A 19,112-nucleotide genomic window follows, 5' to 3' on the forward strand; every position below is an offset into this window, starting at 1 on the left:
GCCTAAATACGGAACCCTTCATGGGCGAGTCCGACTCGCAGTTGGCCGCTTTTTTAATTTGCCGCCTTTTTCTATTGACAAACTTCTATGTCAGTGACGCTTATGGTGGCAATTCCACGCTTCACGTCAAAGACTATGCTGAATTAGCTTTGATAAGACAGACTTCGTTATCTTTTTACAAGCTTTTAACTTTCACTGTTTGTATGTATGTTAGTTATGTTAGTTGGTGGGTCAAACACATTTTATAGCAATCTCGTTCGCGTCTTTCCTGTAGACATGGCAAAGTTAACTTATTGTTTCCATCATGTTCATTCTGTCTGATGAAATTAACCAACGGATTTTCTATGCTCACGGCATTCATACATCCTGTATATGCTCAAACCTTTTATAATCTGTGGCTACACTGGGCGAAAGCTAGAAAAATAAAAACCGGCCAAGTGCGAGTCGGACTCGCGCACGGAGGGTTCCGCACCATCAACAAAAAATAGAGCAAAACAAGCAAAAAAAAACAAGCAAAAAAAGCGGCCAAGTGCGAGTCGGACTCGCCCATGAAGGGTTCCGTATTTAGGCGATTTATGACGTATAAAAAAAAAACTACTTACTAGATCTCGCTCAAACCAATTTTTGGTGGAAGTTTACATGGTAATCTACATCATATATTTTTTTTAGTTTTATCATTCTCTTATTTTAGAAGTTACAGGGGGGGGACACACATTTTACCACTTTGGAAGTGTCTCTCGCGCAAACTATTCAGTTTAGAAAAAAATGATATTAGAAACCTCAATATCATTTTTGAAGACCTATCCATAGATACCCCACACGTATGGGTTTGATGAAAAAAAAATTTTTGAGTTTCAGTTCGAAGTATGGGGAACCCCAAAAATTTATTGTTTTTTTTCTATTTTTGTGTGAAAATCTTAATGCGGTTCACAGAATACATCTACTTACCAAGTTTCAACAGTATAGTTCTTATAGTTTCGGAGAAAAGTGGCTGTGACATACGGACGGACAGACAGACGGACAGACGGACAGACAGACAGACAGACATGACGAATCTATAAGGGTTCCGTTTTTTGCCATTTGGCTACGGAACCCTAAAAACGGTCACCCATCCAAGTACTGACCTCGCCCGACGTTGCTTAACTTCGGTCAAAATCACGTTTGATGTATGGGAGCCCCACTTAAATCTTTATTTTATTCTGTTTTTAGTATTTGTTGTTATAGCGGCAACGGAAATACATCATCTGTGAAAATTTCAACTTTCTAGCTATCACGGTTCGTGAGATACAGCCTGGTGACAGACGGACGGACGGACGGACGGACAGCGGAGTCTTAGTAATAGGGTCCCGTTTTTATCCTTTGGGTACGGAACCCTAAAAACATGCGAAATCGAACTTTATCTCAATGCAATAAAAACTTTGAAAGATACCTTGGGGCTTGGATAATATGTAGTTGAGCCCTGCTGCGCTCACCAAGTAATTTGAGGTCATAAAGATAATTTCTCTAAAGTTAATAGCGACGTTAATTTGAACATAGAACTTTAATTGGATAACGTTAATGCTACGTTGATGTATTATGAAGTTTAAAATAAGAAATATTTTAAAATTATGGAAAGTATTTTTTTGAGATACCCGGAATAGTGGTTTTGGCCGAATACCGAATATTCGGCGCCTCTCTCGGCCCTTGGCGCCGAGTTTTACTCAAATATTGCTGCATTACTAAACATACTGCAGTGTTTTGAATCTTTAACAAACCAAACTTATGATTTGATTTAACAAAGACCCAAAAAACTATTAATTTTATTACGTTTTACTTTATACAAAAGTTAGTAAACATTTTTTTTATCACATACAATACTCACTACTCACCAAAACGCATACACACGACATACGCTCAGTAAACATGTGCGCGTTTTCACCACGTGCACACCAGATGCCGCCTCTCCAACTTTTTGCACCGTAATCCTGTGAGAACTCAACTGCCAAATTAGCTTTACCGTCCGTTGAGCTTCCGCGTGTACATATTACCTCCAGATACACTCAAATCGACAGCAAATATAACGGGGTAATGCGTGAGCAATTACAAACTTAACTTTGCCATCGAAATGGACTAATTACCTCCCAATAATCTCAAAAGCGAGGGCAAATGTAACTTAGTAATTATAGATTTTAGACAAAGATACGTTTGCAGTTATGCTGGCGTGTGTTGTATAGGATTTTGATAGTAGTTGCTCTTTTAGTGGTGCAAATGTAAGATTGTTGATTGATGGTTAGCCAAATTGGGCTTAATTATAAAGTAAACAGAGTTGTTTTTGGCAGTTTATGATGCAACGGATGTTGGTGCAATGTAGATTTTTTATACGTATTTTTAAGAAATATCTGTGGTATTGAATCCAATTATTAAATGTTGTTAAAGGCAATGCCCGTGATGTACGAGTATTTATAGACGTAGCTTAATTTGTATACCTTGTATTAAAAATAAAAATATTTTAAAAAGTACCTACTCAAAATCTGTTTTTTATTTTAAACTGTGATGCAAACCAATGGGAAATTCAATGATTTCTAACCCCACCTTATTAGTGAATAGTCTTACTTATAAGGCAGCCTATTGGCCAATAGAATCCTAATTCAGTAAGGGCATAAATCCACTAGAGCCGTCAAGTGTACACGTCGTTTAAGACCTAGATTGAATATAATAGCCGTATTAGAGACAGTGTGTTACCATTGCTTTGCCGAGAGTCGAATGAAGCGAATGTGTTTCCGACTCTGTCACTCTAAAATATAATGTCATCGCAATTACAAAAGATATAGGAGTTCCTTCTTCTGTGAAAAAGTATAAAATTGTTAGAAAAATAATCATCTCATCCACATCATCATCGAATCATCTTCTGATACCATTGAGATATTATTACTATATATAAATTATAGAAGCCATACCAATCAATGAAATTGTCGCAATCGCAACCTGTACCACGCGAACAAAATGTCGTAAGCGCCGTAAAATTCGTGGCGCTTACGCGTTTAGGTCGCGAGCCTCACGCTCCGCTTCTATGGTTTGTTGTCAAAACAACATCAACTCATGGCGCAAAATACTGGTTCTGTGTGCCTTTAGTAGGTAATAATAGTTCAATGTCTGATACACAAAATATTTTTTTTGTATACGGGACAGCCCTTGGAATGCTTCAAAGTTGGTGGACATAACTATTAGACTACGCTCGGCGGCCATTTTGACTCGCATAAGCATTCACATGTCACCACATAATTGGCCTAAAGCGTGATTGGCCTCGTTCGGCCCTATTTCCCTAAATGACACGCAAATACTTCCTAGGACCGTTAGATGACTATATTTGGATGCGAGATCTGATCTAGCTTTATAGAAAACTGCATAGAGCTGGATGCACTAAACGTAATTGGGTATTCTAGTTTTAGGGGAATGGAATAATTCATTGACCGAGCGAAAGAAGGTCTTCGTTTCAGTTTGGGAAAAAATTAATTCATATGTCCGGATGTTCTCGCTCGTCTACAGCGGGCGCAGCATGGTTACATTTTTATCGCCTGTCACTATGCCCGTCCCTTTCGCACTTACATACTTGTTAGAACAGGCATGGTGACAAACGATAAAAATGCGACCGTGCTACCGCCGCAGGTCGCATTTTTAAACCTATTTCAGTGAATGGAAATTTCAAGCACATCAACGTTCTTATACTTACTGATGGAATGTTGAAATTCCCATAAGTATTGATTTTCGGAAATCGAGTATTTCACGTAGTTTCCCCGCCGATCGGCGCCGTAAACCGCCGTTTCCGGCGCGGCGCGTCAGATCTGGCAATTAAACCGATTATAGTATTTATTCTAGGCCCGCGGAAACGCAGGCTAGCTTTTTGCTGAGGTTCACACAGTGGGTAGGTGTCTTGACATTTAACAAAAAAAAACAGATTTTACAACTTTAAATATACTCTGGCAAACCCACTATGTCAGTAGAAAAGGCGTAAAATTTAAATTTTCTATGGGACTTCAACCCTACGCGCCTACGTATTTCCAACATGCCGTCTTTTTCTGACGAATTTTTTTTTAAATTTTCCTTTTGTTTTTACTAAAATTGCATTGTCAGACTGCCCTGACTAGGCATTCGACTAGTCAGCAGCAGAAGTTGCTAAGCGGGCGAGGTGTTCTAAATTACCTTGACAAGCTCTTATCAATAAAGCCGCGTCAAGATTATTTTGAACACCTGGCTCGCTTAGCAACTTCTGGTACTGTACCATCGCCCACACTGTTAACTGACAGTTTGTAAACCTTGTTACAAGAGGCATAAGGTCCACCGATGGACAGTTATAAAAGTGTTGCTGTTTGTACGTATGTTGTGTATTTGTTTTAAAAATATCGATCCATCTCTGACAAAGTATACTATAGTTATTTTCGATACAAGTGCGAAAAAGAGGAAATTCGAAACGAGTGGCGATAAATTAAAACACGACCGAAGGGAGTGTTTTAAATCGACACGAGTTGCATATACGCACGAAAAGTGCTATTTTACGCACTAGTGCGGAAAAGTAGATATGTACTGTAATAGTTATTTTCGATACAAGTGCGAAAAAGAGGAAATTCGAAACGAGTGGCGATAAATTAAAACACGGCCGCAGGGAGTGTTTTAAATCGACACGAGTTACGAATTACCTATTCGCACGTGTATCGAACAACGTTTTACAGTACATATGGCACTTTAAAGTTTCGACATACGCACGAAAAGTGCTATTTTACGCACTGGTCCGGAAAAGTAGATATGTAGTGTAAAAACTATTTTAATACTAACTTTGCTCTAAATAGCTGGAACTAGATTAACAATGACAAGCGAGCAATATTACTTCACCATAATCAGTGGTCATACACCATGCGGCCTTGCGTCGCATATTGAATGCTGACTATTATATGCGTCATTATTTCATAATTTTAAAGCTTGGGCGTCATATGATTATATTCTAAGGTTACAGCTTAATATCAGGTCACAATTGGGCTTTTTCTATAATAAATATCGAAAACCCGATTCTTTCAAATCTGGACATTCTTGGGCTCATTCTACTCAGAATCGACAGCACTCTCCATCCTACCATTAAAAAAAGATGTCCCAAAATGTCCATTCCATTACGTCACGTTTTTAGTATGAGAAAATTTTTCACTTGTATGTAACGTGACGTAGTGGAATGTACAATTTTTATACAAAATTTTGGGACAATTTTTTTTATCATCATGATTGAATATGCTAGTGATTCTGAGTTGAAAGAACCCAAAAACACCAGGATCTGGGAGAATCGGGTTTTCAATATTTATTTTAGAAAACGCCCAATTAGAGCATAATACCTACCTAAAGTCGCTCTTAAAGCTTCGTCACACAGGCGCGTTTTCCGGGCGGGGCGTGAGCGCGGCGCACCCAGCCAAACAAAACATCCGCGCCAGGCCACAAAAATTTCTCCATCACCACGATCCCGACTATCGGGTCGTCCGCCCTGGGAACGAAATCATAAAATACCTGATAGTCGGCTATTCGGCACTGTACGGTTACCATCAGTTTGTCACTGACATAAACGCCGTCGAGAACGTAATTTACTTTCTATACATCCCGTTTGCACTAATATGCGAGTGCGAGCGAGATGTATAGAAAGTAAATTACGTTCTCGACGGCGTTTATGTCAGTGACAAACTGATGGTAATCGTACTGAATGTGTTAACTGACATTTTGTGAACCGTATTACCAAGACATAGGCTCCACCGACGGTCAGTTAAGTGTTGGCACTAGTATTGAAATGACTACGTTGACTATGTTCTGATTACTGTCATGACAGTGATTATGATTACAGTGATCGGGTGATTGGCCTTGGCCGTGTGTCACAAATGTCACAATGGATTTCACCATGCGTAACGTAAATACAGCAGGCGTATTACGGATGGTTTTATCCACGTGATAAAATAATTGACATTTTTTATCGCGGGACAGAAAGTGATGGATGCCGTTTTATCACGATGCCACGTACACAAGAACGACAGGAGGCGAAAACGTGTTAGAGCGGTTTGCACTACGTCCGATCCGAATCCGATCCGAACCCGTGAAAATATGGTCCGAAGTAGATATGAGCGCCGATAGGCATTTAGCCGGCGGCGGCGCGCCGGTCAAAATTGGTCGGCGGCGGCGGCGAATCGGCGGCGTGGCCTTGAAACACCTTCGATTCATGAAAAAAGAATTCAAACCAAAATTTTACCAAAAAGCCATGTTTTTGCTGTAAGAAAGTTATGAAACAAATGCATTTTTTATTCTCAAGAATAATTTATTGAATAATGGTACGAAAAAAAAAATTATATCGTATAAACTATGGACAAGCGGTATCGCGCGGCATCAGAGGCGGTCTTAATCTTGGCGAGGCTCTGGCCGGAAGATCTTAGCGAGGCCCTTATCTTTTGTGCTAAGTTAAAAATTGCGGATTGACTGTATCAGGGAAACGTCTTGTCAACAGTCCAAAGAAAATTGAGCTCCATCATTAACCAATATCGACCCAACAAAACCGATTTATGTCAAAAAGTGAGGCCCAAGGCCGAGCTCCACACCGAACACATGATACCACCGAACACCGAAGACATGATTTCGACGCCACCCAATGCTAGGCCAGAGGATGAGCTGCAGGTAAGCATACGGCTAAGAATCGAACGCCAAGTGTAAGCTTGGCTGACGGCCGAACGCCTGGAGCGCCGATTGCGGCGCGCTTCTGTGCGAGGCCGAGCTGCAAGAGAGCAGAGCGAGGGCGCAGGCCGATAAAGACTGAAGCCATAGTGTTAAAGATCTGGAGCTTTCCTGCGGGCGCATTCGTGCGACATCAAAGGCCGAGCTGCAATGGAGCTAAGATCGGATAAGGACCAATACTCAAGCGTTTTAAAACAGGCCGAAAGTTGAGCTCCAAACAGGGCCAAAAACTTGCAGGTTCAGATAGCGGTATAATTCCATGCGAGCGATGCAAGGCCAAAGATTGAGCTGCGAGAGAGCAAAGCTTGAAATTTGAACAGTGGCAAAGTTTAAACGAGACCTGATTCCGACGCCCTTCCGTGCGAAGCCAACAAAGGCCGGACATTTAGACGTGGAAACGCTTAATATCTCAAAATTAACCCCATTTTATACCTTTTAAAGACGTTTAACCGTGCTTGCAATGGTTAACTTCGCGGTAAATGACGGATGGTTAGTTGGCAAAATTAGTTATGCATTGGATCGGTAATCCAAAGATGTGGGTTAGAGTCTCACGTTAGCCAGAGTTGACACAGTTAATTTTTTCATTGTGATTGACATATGTCTAGTGTATATACAATATATAAATTGTAATGTGGAACGTTCCACAATAAAAATGGAAGGAAATCACAATCAGTATGTTTATTACAAGCGTATTGATGTTAAAATTGATATTAATAATTTCGTTTCCCCAAGACTAGTAGCGCGGTTACTAAACACTCTAAACTAAACAGATAAGTTTGCATTTGCTTTCGATATTTTTGAATTATATGGGCCTAAAATACCTTTTGAATACCTATAAACTATTCGAAGTGGCGCCGTTAATGATCTAAACTCGATTGAAAATATATTATCTGATTCTGAAAGTAGTAGTAACTACCAAGGTCACGCCGATGCCACGCCTGTAGAGCAGCGTCGGCGGCGGCGGCGCGAAAATTTTTTCGGCGGCGGCGGCGCGCCGGCGCGGCGCTCATATCTAGTCCGAAGTAGCCGTAGAACTATTCCTATGGTAATTTACGCACTAGATCCGATCTCCGTCATCCGATTTCGGAAAGAAATCAGACGGATCTAGTGCGTAAATTACCATAGAAATAGTTCTACGGCTACTTCGGACCATATTTCCACGCATTCGGATTCATCGACTATTAGCGTCTACTGTATTAAAATTTCGTATAAAAATACATTTAAAGTAATAAACATACGAAGCAATTTACCAATTTTGTAATGTTGACACATAATATAAATGCATTTTAAATGAAATATTATTAATTTCCTATTCATACGACTAGAAATATCTTTCAATCTTATTTGTTTTAATAAACTCTAAATAACATTGTCGTTCTTAAATGACTAAAATCATTTTTATTACAATGATAAATGTCAATTATTAGTAAATAAAGGTTAAAATAGCTTGACGTAAATTCTCAGAACTGTTGAATATAGGTAATTTGTGTACAGTACCAGAGATGTGAAAAATACTTTATAAAAAGTATTTAAATACAAAATACAAATACTTCCTTGATATACTATTTCAAATGCAAAATACAAAATAGTTTTTGAATTTGTATTTAAAATACAAAATACGAAATAGGTATTTTCAAAATACTTTTTAAAAATACAAATACTTTACGATAAAAGGTACTCTGAATAGTGAATACCTAGTCTGAATTAAAAAGTATTACTCAGAATATCCGAATTGAAAAGACTCTATTTATTATTTGAAAACAGTGTGTCAATCAGTCCTCTATCTAAAGTGCAAATTTCTAGTTGTTTGCTCATATTAACCGGAAGGATGGATGGATGATGGTTTATAACGGACAATTTTTAAAAGCATTAATTTCGATTTTTAATGTTTTACAGCTAGTATAATGCCTCTCGTTAGTGTGATGAAAACGTCTCGTTTGTGTTTCATCAGGGCAGAAAAGTTTGTTCTCCTCTCGTACCTTGAAACCCTCGCAACACTCAAGATTCCACTTTTTTAACCACTCGCTACGCTTGTGGTCATGTGCGACGTTACTAAACAGATTCAACAGTTCCATGTTAAAAGAATGAGAGAGTTGCCAGGATTGTAACATCAGAAGAGATTGTAACTCCTACCTACATTACCTACTATAAAGTATTTTGTATTTTGAAAATAGAAAATAGGTCCCAAAAACTATTTCAAATAAAATACAAAATAGTTTTCTTCAAAAGGTATTTAAATACAAAATACAAAATAGGTATTTTGCATTTTGTATTTGCATTTTAAATACAAGTATTTCAAATAAGTCACATCTCTGTACAGTACACACGAAATCTTCTCACAGAGTCATGAATATAGATTAACAAATAAGCGGCTACTGAATTTCCAATATAAAAACAAATAGTGTTTCGTTATTAATGAAGGCTTATGGGAGATTCTTAAATTTTTACATACATTTGTATATTAAGTTGACTAGTGCTCTGGCATATTTGTGACGTTCCACGACGAAAGGTACCTTATGGCGGTCGGCGCTTACGTCGCATAGTATCGCATTTAGTATTGACTTTTGAGTCGCCTCTAATAAATAATGGTGTAAGCGCCGACCGCCATAAGGTACCTTTCGTAGTGGAATGTCATATTTATTTTAGAGTTTCTAATGCTAATGTCCAATAACTGAAATGGAAAAATGGTTAAGGACTAGCGACCCGCCCCGACTTCGCGCAACACAAACAACCTTAACAAATTATTAATTTGTTAAGGTTTTGTGTTACCCGTGTTAATTTGATTATTATACACCTAACCTTCCTCAAGAATCACTCTATTGATAGGTGAATCCCGCATTAAAATCCGTTCAGTAGTTTTTGAGTTTATCACGAACAAACATACACACAAACAGACAGACGCGGCGGGAAGGTGTAGTGATAGTGGACGACCGCACCGCGCCCCTTTAATCTTGTTCAAATATGGTTTACGTTTTTGAACCACTTCTCGGTATCTGGTTGCGCTGAAATTTTGCATATTTTATGCAATATCTTAATGGTTTTCATCAATGCAATAATATGCTTCTTCTAGTGGCCTATTTTATGAATAAATGTTTATGTTTGATGATGATGTTTGAATCATTTTTGACAGTAGCCTCTTTAAAAAAATATTTTTTGTGTAATTTACAAGCCGGCGTAGGGAAATATTTAAATCTCTTGTCATTATGACTTTTCGACCACATGGCTGGTAAACGATAAATTTAAATTATATGAAACATTAGACTGCCCATAACTTTTTTTCGAATTCGGAGACAAATTGTTGGTACGTATACGAAACCGCGGGAAGCCATGATCATGACGGCTATTTAAAAAAAAGTTTGGGAAATAAAACTTGTTAGGCAGGGTTGCCTGAATAAAAAGTGGACGCATGGGCTAGTTTGTAATAAAAACAGTTTTGAATCAGTTTTATTAAATTATACCTATTAGCTTAAGAACTAAGTACATATCGTATTGCAGGCACCATATGATGTGTTAATCCATTATATTTTTCGAAAACCCAGAAAAGATGGTTCTATGCTCTATACCAATATTCTAGTCAGCAGGCGTAATATCGGCTGGCTTTATCCACACGATAGAATAACTGTTACTTATTCACACCGCGTGATAGAAAGTGACGGACACCGTTTTATCAGTATCACGCTGTCACGTAGGCAAGAACGACCATCTAGACCAGCTCAGAAAATATTAACATTTTTCCTTATATGAGTACCTACTTTTTTTTTACTTAGGCAGAGGCACCACAAGAAGAAATCAGACTATAAAATAAATCAATTCTTCTGATTTGGCTGAATAACAGGAGGCCCTTGACCATAGATTTAAAAAAAAAACAAAGGAGGCAACGTCCGCGCGCGTTTATATAAATTGCCTACCATTATCGATACATGTGCATCTGTCGCCTCTGATAGTATCCCTACACTGCGAAGCAAAATGTCGTAAAGGACATATTAACAGTAACGCTTTGACCCACGGTGCACCTTATGTTTTCACTATAAGGTTTACTTTAATATAATAAATTGTCGGTCAACAGGACGATGGTGCATTGAGAACGCTTTTAGGTCGTTTAAACCTCGATGCATCCTAACATGTTCACCTTTAAGAGGGACATTACTGTGTCGAAAAGTTAAATTTTACAGAATATGAAATTAAACCGAATTTAATTTGTTTTTTTTTTAATCACTCTAAGTTTGTGTGGATTCCTAAATTGACACTGCACTTTTTTATTTTTCAATTTAAACACTGTGTCATGTTCTAAAAATTTACCAAAAGCTTGTCAATTTCATACTTTAATATATTAAACGCCTAATAACGATTGTAGGTATTAATATATTAAACGCCTAATGTTCATTATTCTTTTGCGATCGAATTTAAACTATAACATTTCCAATGTTCTACATATCACAGATAGACGGACGTAAGCGGACCAATTGGTATTCTCTGGCCACACACCTTAAAAAAGTCTTGTCATATTTTTAATTTGACTAGACATCATGTTTTATTAGACCATTAAGGCTACATGCTAGAAAGGCTATACCTCAAATCATTGTTCACGACATACAGACAAATCGGTCAATACATCAATGGACAATAGGCTTTGTCACGCACCATACTGTATGTAAATAAATGTGTGAGAACTTAGACACTAAACTTGAATGGATAGCTGGTGTGAATAAAAATATTTTTGTCAAATGTTTTTTGGGAGACGTTTTAGGCAAGCAAATTAATCTAAAATGTATTATCTATAAAAATATATTGCGAATTTCCAATCGCCGATTATTTGCTTCAAAAACTATGTAATCTGAATATTTTACTTGGTAGTCCGTACTTTTGTTAAGCATTTTTGTGATTCAATTTTGAGTGGCATCTTTTGATGTCACTAAATTTAAAAGGAAACAATACTTATTTGCTAAGGACTGACTAGTTAGAATTTCCAAAATAGTCTTTTTTATTCCAAAATAGTATATTTCTAGAAGCGTCGCAAAAGTGTCATCAATATTTCGTCCCTTATGCCATTTTGCGGTTGAAAGGGCAACGCAGGGGTGACCACCCCAGTGGAACTTGACGGTCGAGTAACTGCTAGTAATAATACTATCACCGTCTGCCACTTACTTGAGTGAGTGATCCAGTATAGTACGAGTGCATTCTTGAGTAATCTTGAGCGCTTACTTTACTTTAGTCTTTAGTATATGGTACATATATACTACATATATATTTTATTTGGCTTTAATAGTCCTACACGGGGACAATCGGAGAATCAAAACGTTAGGCCGATGTATTTATATGTACGCAGTTTTGAATGTAATGGCTAATATTACGACAGTGTTTTTAATTTAGACGATGTCGATGTTGAATTGGCTTCAGGGGAATGTCTTAGTGATTAGTCTCGTGTAAACCCTGTATAAGAATGTAGTGTTTGAAGTAGGTATACATGTTATATTAAATCAGTGTATACATGAATTACAATTGGTATAGCCAAGTCTCGGAAAACGTCCTTCTTTTTGAAAACATAACCTTAATTTAGTACCCATTTATGAGTCCGTTTTGGAAACTCAAAATCCCATATAAAATGACACTTGACGCAATCGCGTACGTCACGTCACGCTATCGAATGAAAAGTACACTAAGGTACACGTCCGAGTTGATGTAAATCGACTCTTTACATCGTCAATACATGATTAGTTCGTCAGGCAGTAAAGGCCCACTGTGTGTATCAAAAGCTTTTGAAAGGCAGTAAGTAGCGACGTACGCGAAGTTATTAACTTTTTGTTCTCGCCCTGTACGAGTATATTACACTCGATCATATTACCATTTTAGTTGAAACTGTACTTTTTGTGGCGTAACAGCAGAGACGAGTCGGCGTAAGTGTAGAGCGATATCACTTTTAGTAAATGTTTGATTTTTTTTATTAAATCTGTTTATTTCAAGTAATAATAAAATTACAATTTCTTATATCTTGTTACAATCTTTAATATTTAAGATTTTGTTACCTATATTTAATCAACGTCCAATAAAAATAACTTTCGCGTTATTTTTATAAATAGAAGACCGCATTTATTTAATGGGCCCCTTATATAAATACGTAGCCTATGATAACCAAGGTAAAAGAATGAACGATGAACATCAAAGCGCGCAAGCGTTTTGGCATCCACTGTGCACAAAACAATCACTGCTTTCAATTCAATTATAAATGGACTTACATAAAAAGAACATTGGCGTATGACTCGTATGAGGCATTGATAGATTTGATAGTATGAAGAATACTGGTAAAAATAAGTGAATGACCTCTGCCCGCTAATTTTTCATAACTCGGCCCACAAAAGCTCGCCATCGATTTTCCTTAATGAATCTTCTTACAAATCCAATCTTTTTTTTGCATGGTCATTAACTCAACGCAATAGAGTCCAATTTTATGTCATTAGCGGCAAATTAGACATAGATGTTTAAAAAAATTGAGGTTGACATTTTCGTGGGAGGTCAATGAGCTTTTCTATTATTAAGAAATATTGTTAACGTGTCTTATGCAAGTGCATTCCAACCGTTTCAAAAATTTTAATGTTTTTTTTTCACACTTGGAAAGAAAACTGTCAAAGTTACTAACGACACACATGACACAATTCATTTTCAAGGTGGTCAACACATATATAGATGGTCAACCAAATCTTGTCAGTAAAAAAAGGCGCGAAATTCAAATTTTCTATGGGACGGTATCACTTCGCGCCTACATTTTTCAAATTTGCCGCCTTTTTCTACTGTCAAGATCTGGTTGACCAAGTATACTTGGTCAAGCAGATCTTGTCAGTAGAAAAAGGCGGCAATTTTGAAAAATGTAGGCGAGAAGGGATATCGTCTCATACAAAATTTGAATTTCGCGCCCTTTTCTACTGACAAGATTTGGTTGACCGTCTATACATGAAAACCTGTCAAATTTTAATACCTACTCATACTATCTAATATCAAAGAACTGCCGAAATCATCATGCGAAAAACAAGCATATTCCACCGAAAAAAAATAGCTAGTTTTTTTATGATTTGGCATCATGAAAAAAACATGGAAAAAGTCAATATTAACTTTCTCAATCACAATACCAAGAAATGTTATTTGTTACCAATTGATCACAACCTACAAGTGGAGTTTCATTAATTCAAATATTGACGTTTAAACCGAATAATGTTTAAATATTTCGAAACGATTTATCTCGTCGGTTATCTAAGCAAATATTAGCTCATCAGAAACGTGGGAATCTGAATTTGGACATACGTAAACAGAGCGATAAGAGTATAGGCATTTTTCCTTATTCCCGATTTGATCCCAACGCCGATTTTGTACAAAACAAAATTATCTGAGGGGCTACCGCGAAAACCGAAATTCGCAAATTGCGGGGATCTTTCGCTTTTACTCCTATGAAGGCGTAATTAGAGTGACAGAGAAAAATGCCCGCAATTAGTGAACTTCGATTTCCGCGGTTATAGCTCTGCACGTATGTGACGTTCGACGAGAAAACGTACCTACGACGATCGGCGCTTTTACGTCGCTTCAATACAAATGCGCGACGAAGTGACTGGCGTCATAAGGTACCTTTTCCCGTGGAACGTCACATATTCTTCTTCGTTTAAAAAATGCCTTCCGTCATTATGATTTCGCCAATGTCAACGTTGTGCGTTACTCGCTTTTATTAAAGTGATATCTGGACTTTACAAATAGCCACGATGGATTGAAAGAATTATGATTAAACGCGTATCAAGACTAATTCTAATCTAATTCTTCATTAGTTGCAGACTTCCACTTTAGTATTTAACACATAAGCTATCAATAATACCACTGACTTAATATAAAAGAAATAGACACACAAAGCAGAACAAAAACGTCAAGAAATGTGGATCCACAGACAATCCAACCTCTAGACATAGCATAGTCGCGCTACCCCCTCTGCCACACATACGGTAGCGTTACTCCATCTTCGATTCAATCCCGTGCCGTGATTGGTCCGTGTCTTTGAACGGACCAATCACGGCACGGGATTCGCTCACCTCGTCCCCCCGCACCCCCGTATTTTTGGCAGCATCGGTTTCATGAAAGAATTGGCCTAAGCTCAGTCTAGAGGTTGGATTGTCAGTGTGAGTGGGATCCCAATGACGTTTCGCACCATTCGCATTGATGATAAAAACGCTTTCGTAAATTTTGAGTCAAGATAAATATTTCGTTCAGAAAAGAGCTTAATGTCGTAAGCATTAAGTGTCAAATTTGCAAACATAAGTACCAACACTGTTAAAAAATTTAGTCCGATGGCACTAAACGTAACGTATTTACGTCAAACAACGTCAAACGAGAATAATGAACGAATGGAGTCACTTTGGTACACTTTAATATGTATTACTGTACAGGAAAACCAATTGAAGTAATAAATAAAACAAATTTAATTTAATCGGGAGCTCAAATAAAATTAATTCGTGGTTCAAATTCAAACAAATTAAATTTTTAATTCGTAAGTAATGTAAGTATACGTCTTTAAATACTAATTTCCTTGAAATAAATTCTACTTATTAAATAACTGTGTATTTAATATCTACATTTACTCATAGCACGGGTGCACGGGGGCATTTAGGTACTGATTGGATTTATTTATAAAGTCTAGTCTACCTATACTTTATAAAAAAAATCCTGTGGTTGTCACTGTGTTCAGACAGGTTTAGCATTTACAGTTAGTCGATATAAGCCCTTATTGGTGGTGTATATGTCGGAAACAGGGAGATGGGCCGAACACACAAATGCCGTTTTGCCTTGTTTAAAACTGCATCACCCCTATCTCTTGCTATAATTAAATAGCAGTCCACTTTGCACGTCGCATAGGTTTTCTTGGAAATCTTGAATTTAAACATAATATTATTCCTTATGAATTCCATATAAAAATATAAAAAAATATTGACCTCACATCGACTCATTAGATTTTTGTTCCTTGACATCCCTTCTTTGGTACTAACAAATTAATTTATTCAAAACCATAAAATTACCACCAGATTACATAAATTATGTAATGCTATCCAAAGAACTAACCGAAAGAAATACATTCCATCCTTTTTCCTTGTTTTATCATTGTTATTTTTACATATTTTAACGGCACATTTCGTTATTGTTGACAACTTCACATTTGAGCGTTTCAAACAAGTCTAAACTAAAAAGTAATGCATGATCTGTTTTGACATTACTTTTGTGGGGCCATTTTTGGCGGCTGATTGGGTATCCAGTTCTTTATACTATATCAATGAATAATACACTTTAAATAACATTAATGAGCCAAAACAAAAACAAGATGACTTCGGTATTTTGAAGTTCAAGCGGAAATACGCACATGCTCTTTCTTATATTTGATACCATCAGCGCCTCTACGTACAGTCATAAGATTACAGACATTACAGTAATAACATATACATACGGATACATAGCAGAATGTGCAAGTCGCAAAATGAGCACTAGTGCAAATCGCAGAAGGTGCAGGTAGTAAAACGTGCAGATCGTAAAACGAGCAGGTCGCAAAATGTGCAAATCGTACAAAGTGCAGGTCGCGAAATGTGCAAATCGTAAAAAGTGCAGGCCGCATAATGTGCAAATCATAAAAAGCGCAGGTCGCCAAATGTGCAAATCGTAAAAAGTGCAGGTCGCGAAAGGTGCATATAGTAATGTCGTTTGCTTTGTGTGTCGTCCCTAGTTAAACTGCATGGTACAAAGTCCAACGGGCATATTTCAAAGCACTGCCTCATAAATTATTTGCTCATAAAACAAGGTCACGATAAGGTATCAAAATAATAAAAAAGATAGCAGGTTTGTTTCAAAATATTTTAACATTCGGTAATCAACAGAAGCCTTATTGGCAACGATTACGCTTTTTGGACCTGTAGAATCTGAGCTCTATTTCAAAATCTACACATTTTGCGACTTGCTCATTATGCGATCTGCTTGCACATTTTGCGATCTGCTCATTATGAGATCTGCACATTTTGCGATCTGCTCATTATGAGATCTGCACATTTTGCGATCTGCTCATTATGAGATTTGTACATTTTGCGATCTTCTCATTATGAGATTTGCACATTTTGCGATTTGCTCATTTTACGTAGCCTGCACATTTTGCGACTTGGACATTCTGCTATGTTAATCTATGGTCATAAGTAGGTAAGCGGGCGAGAGGTTCAAAATGACCTACATATGCACTTTTGCTCACAACAGAGGTGTTTAGGTCATTTTGAGCACCTTGTCTGCTTATCTATTGCTGACTATAAATTTCGTTATCTGTTATCGTATTTTCGCGGTAAATCCGTGTGTACATAACAGAACTATAGCTGGTCAACCAAATCTTGTCAGTAAAAAAAGGCGCGAAATTCAAATTTTCTATGGGAAGATATCCCTTCGCGCCTACATTTTTCAAATTTGCCGCCTTTTTCTACTGTCAAGATCTGGTTGACCAAGTATATTATATAATTTTCTTTATTGGGAAAAAAAGAGGACATAGGTTTCATCATCATCATCATCATATCAGCCCTTTATCGCCCACTGCTGAGCATAGACCTCTCTTCTAGTACGTCACTTGTCCCGGTCCTGAGCTAATCTCATCCAGAAGTGACCCGGAATTTGCCGGATGTCATCCACCCAACGAGCCAACGGACGCCAGGCGCTTCTTTCGTCCACTGGAGTTCTCGGAATTCTAGACTTGACGTTTTTTTTCCGTCAAAAAACCGTCACGCTTACGTCACGTCACCAAATCTGGCGTGTCGTCGTTTTATCGACGCACTATCGTCGCGGAAGCCCAGCGAGCGTTATGGCGTTATTTTTTTTTTACTTATTTTTGCTGCGCGCGTTCCCACGCCCCGTATCTCGTTTCCGGCAGTTTAATTTTAACTCGCTGATTTGACGCGTGCGTCACATTAACTTGTTGCAAATCAATTGTTATCGTGGTTTTTTTATAGGGAAATAAAGTCTAAGCTATAAGTGTACGGTCGAGTTCATAAATCTTTACAAGGGTCAACATTCTTTTAGTTGTCTTGTATTTTGCCCCAATAAATGTGACGGAGTGGAGCTTTTTTTGCGGGGTGAAATTTAGCTTTTAATTCTTTCTCATAATAATTATAATCTACAGGTAGAAAGATATGGTAAACACTCAACTTTTTTATTTACCGTAAAATGGGGTGAGTAGGGTCAAAACTAAAATTCAAACCTCAATAACATTTATTTATTTTTACATATGAAAACAAAATGGTGTATAATAAGTGTTCCGTTTGTATTTTAGTTTTTATTTTATTTTGGGTAGTTCCATTTCATAAGTTTGACGATAAAGAGGAAAATCCACCTCACCCCGTAGTGCCTCGTATTTGGGGTGAGAGGGGTTTTCATACAAAGGTGATTTTGGAAGATTGTTGGATCGATTTTTTTTATTATGCGTATTACTATAGCTCCATTTTAAATTGGAATACATTATTTTTGTAGCAGTAGCCTTAAAATCCCTTCTCACCCCCCTCTCAAACCTTCTCTCCCCATTCATAACCCACCTCTCCCCGCGAAACCTACTCACCCCGTTTTACGGTATTTGATAAAAACCAAAAATAGAAGCGTGACAGAGTGGTCAGAAACAAGAGAAAATTCTTTGCGTTAATATTAGTCAACGTTCCAAAATAATTACACGGCCTTTTCGTCGGTGTCTTAGAGGCGCCAGGCAACCACCTCGGTTGAACGATAGACCTAAGCTAGGTTTACCATAAGTGGACCGGCACAATATTTTGCTCCTGTGAGTATCACCGGGACATCATACGGTGACTTTTCCCGGTGTACGGATTGGCGGGGACAGCGGGACACCAAGCTTCAAACGGGGACATGTCCCGGTGTACGGGGACGTATAGCAACCCTAACCTAGGCACGACTTGGTAGCGATAAAGTCGATGAAGCGTCATATTTCTAGTTGTTTGACGTTTATGGCGTCCACACTAACTTAGACGAACTCTACACCTTACATTTTACCTTTATTATACACATTGACACCGTTTTTGCGGAGTAACGTAACGTAATCCTTGCACTTTAGGTAAATATGTTTGATATATACAAATTTGTGCAATTTGTTAAGAATTTTAATTGTAATTTGTACTGTCATGATAGAACAAGTAGGAACGAGAATACAACGCGACGCGACTACGCCGTTCTCGCAAGTTCGCGCGATCAGACATATTGAACTTGAATAGTACCCGCACCATGAGTAACTGACCTATACACTAACGTCTAAAGTGTCATTCTATGGAACTTGCTAACTTAGCTAACTATGTAAACAAAAGTCATTAGTAAATTCATCATTAGAGACAATTTCAATATGG

The 19,112-nt window shown here is 37.7% G+C and overlaps 1 protein-coding gene across 1 annotated transcript in view; it reads left to right on the forward strand.

Moving 5' to 3' along the window:
- Nucleotides 1-19,112, forward strand: part of LOC134661243 (neurogenic locus Notch protein) — a 156,712-nt gene that overhangs the window by 26,070 nt on the left and 111,530 nt on the right. The window lies entirely within an intron of this gene.

This window comes from Cydia amplana, chromosome Z (assembly GCF_948474715.1).
Source record: "Cydia amplana chromosome Z, ilCydAmpl1.1, whole genome shotgun sequence".
Classification (NCBI taxonomy): domain Eukaryota; kingdom Metazoa; phylum Arthropoda; class Insecta; order Lepidoptera; family Tortricidae; genus Cydia; species Cydia amplana.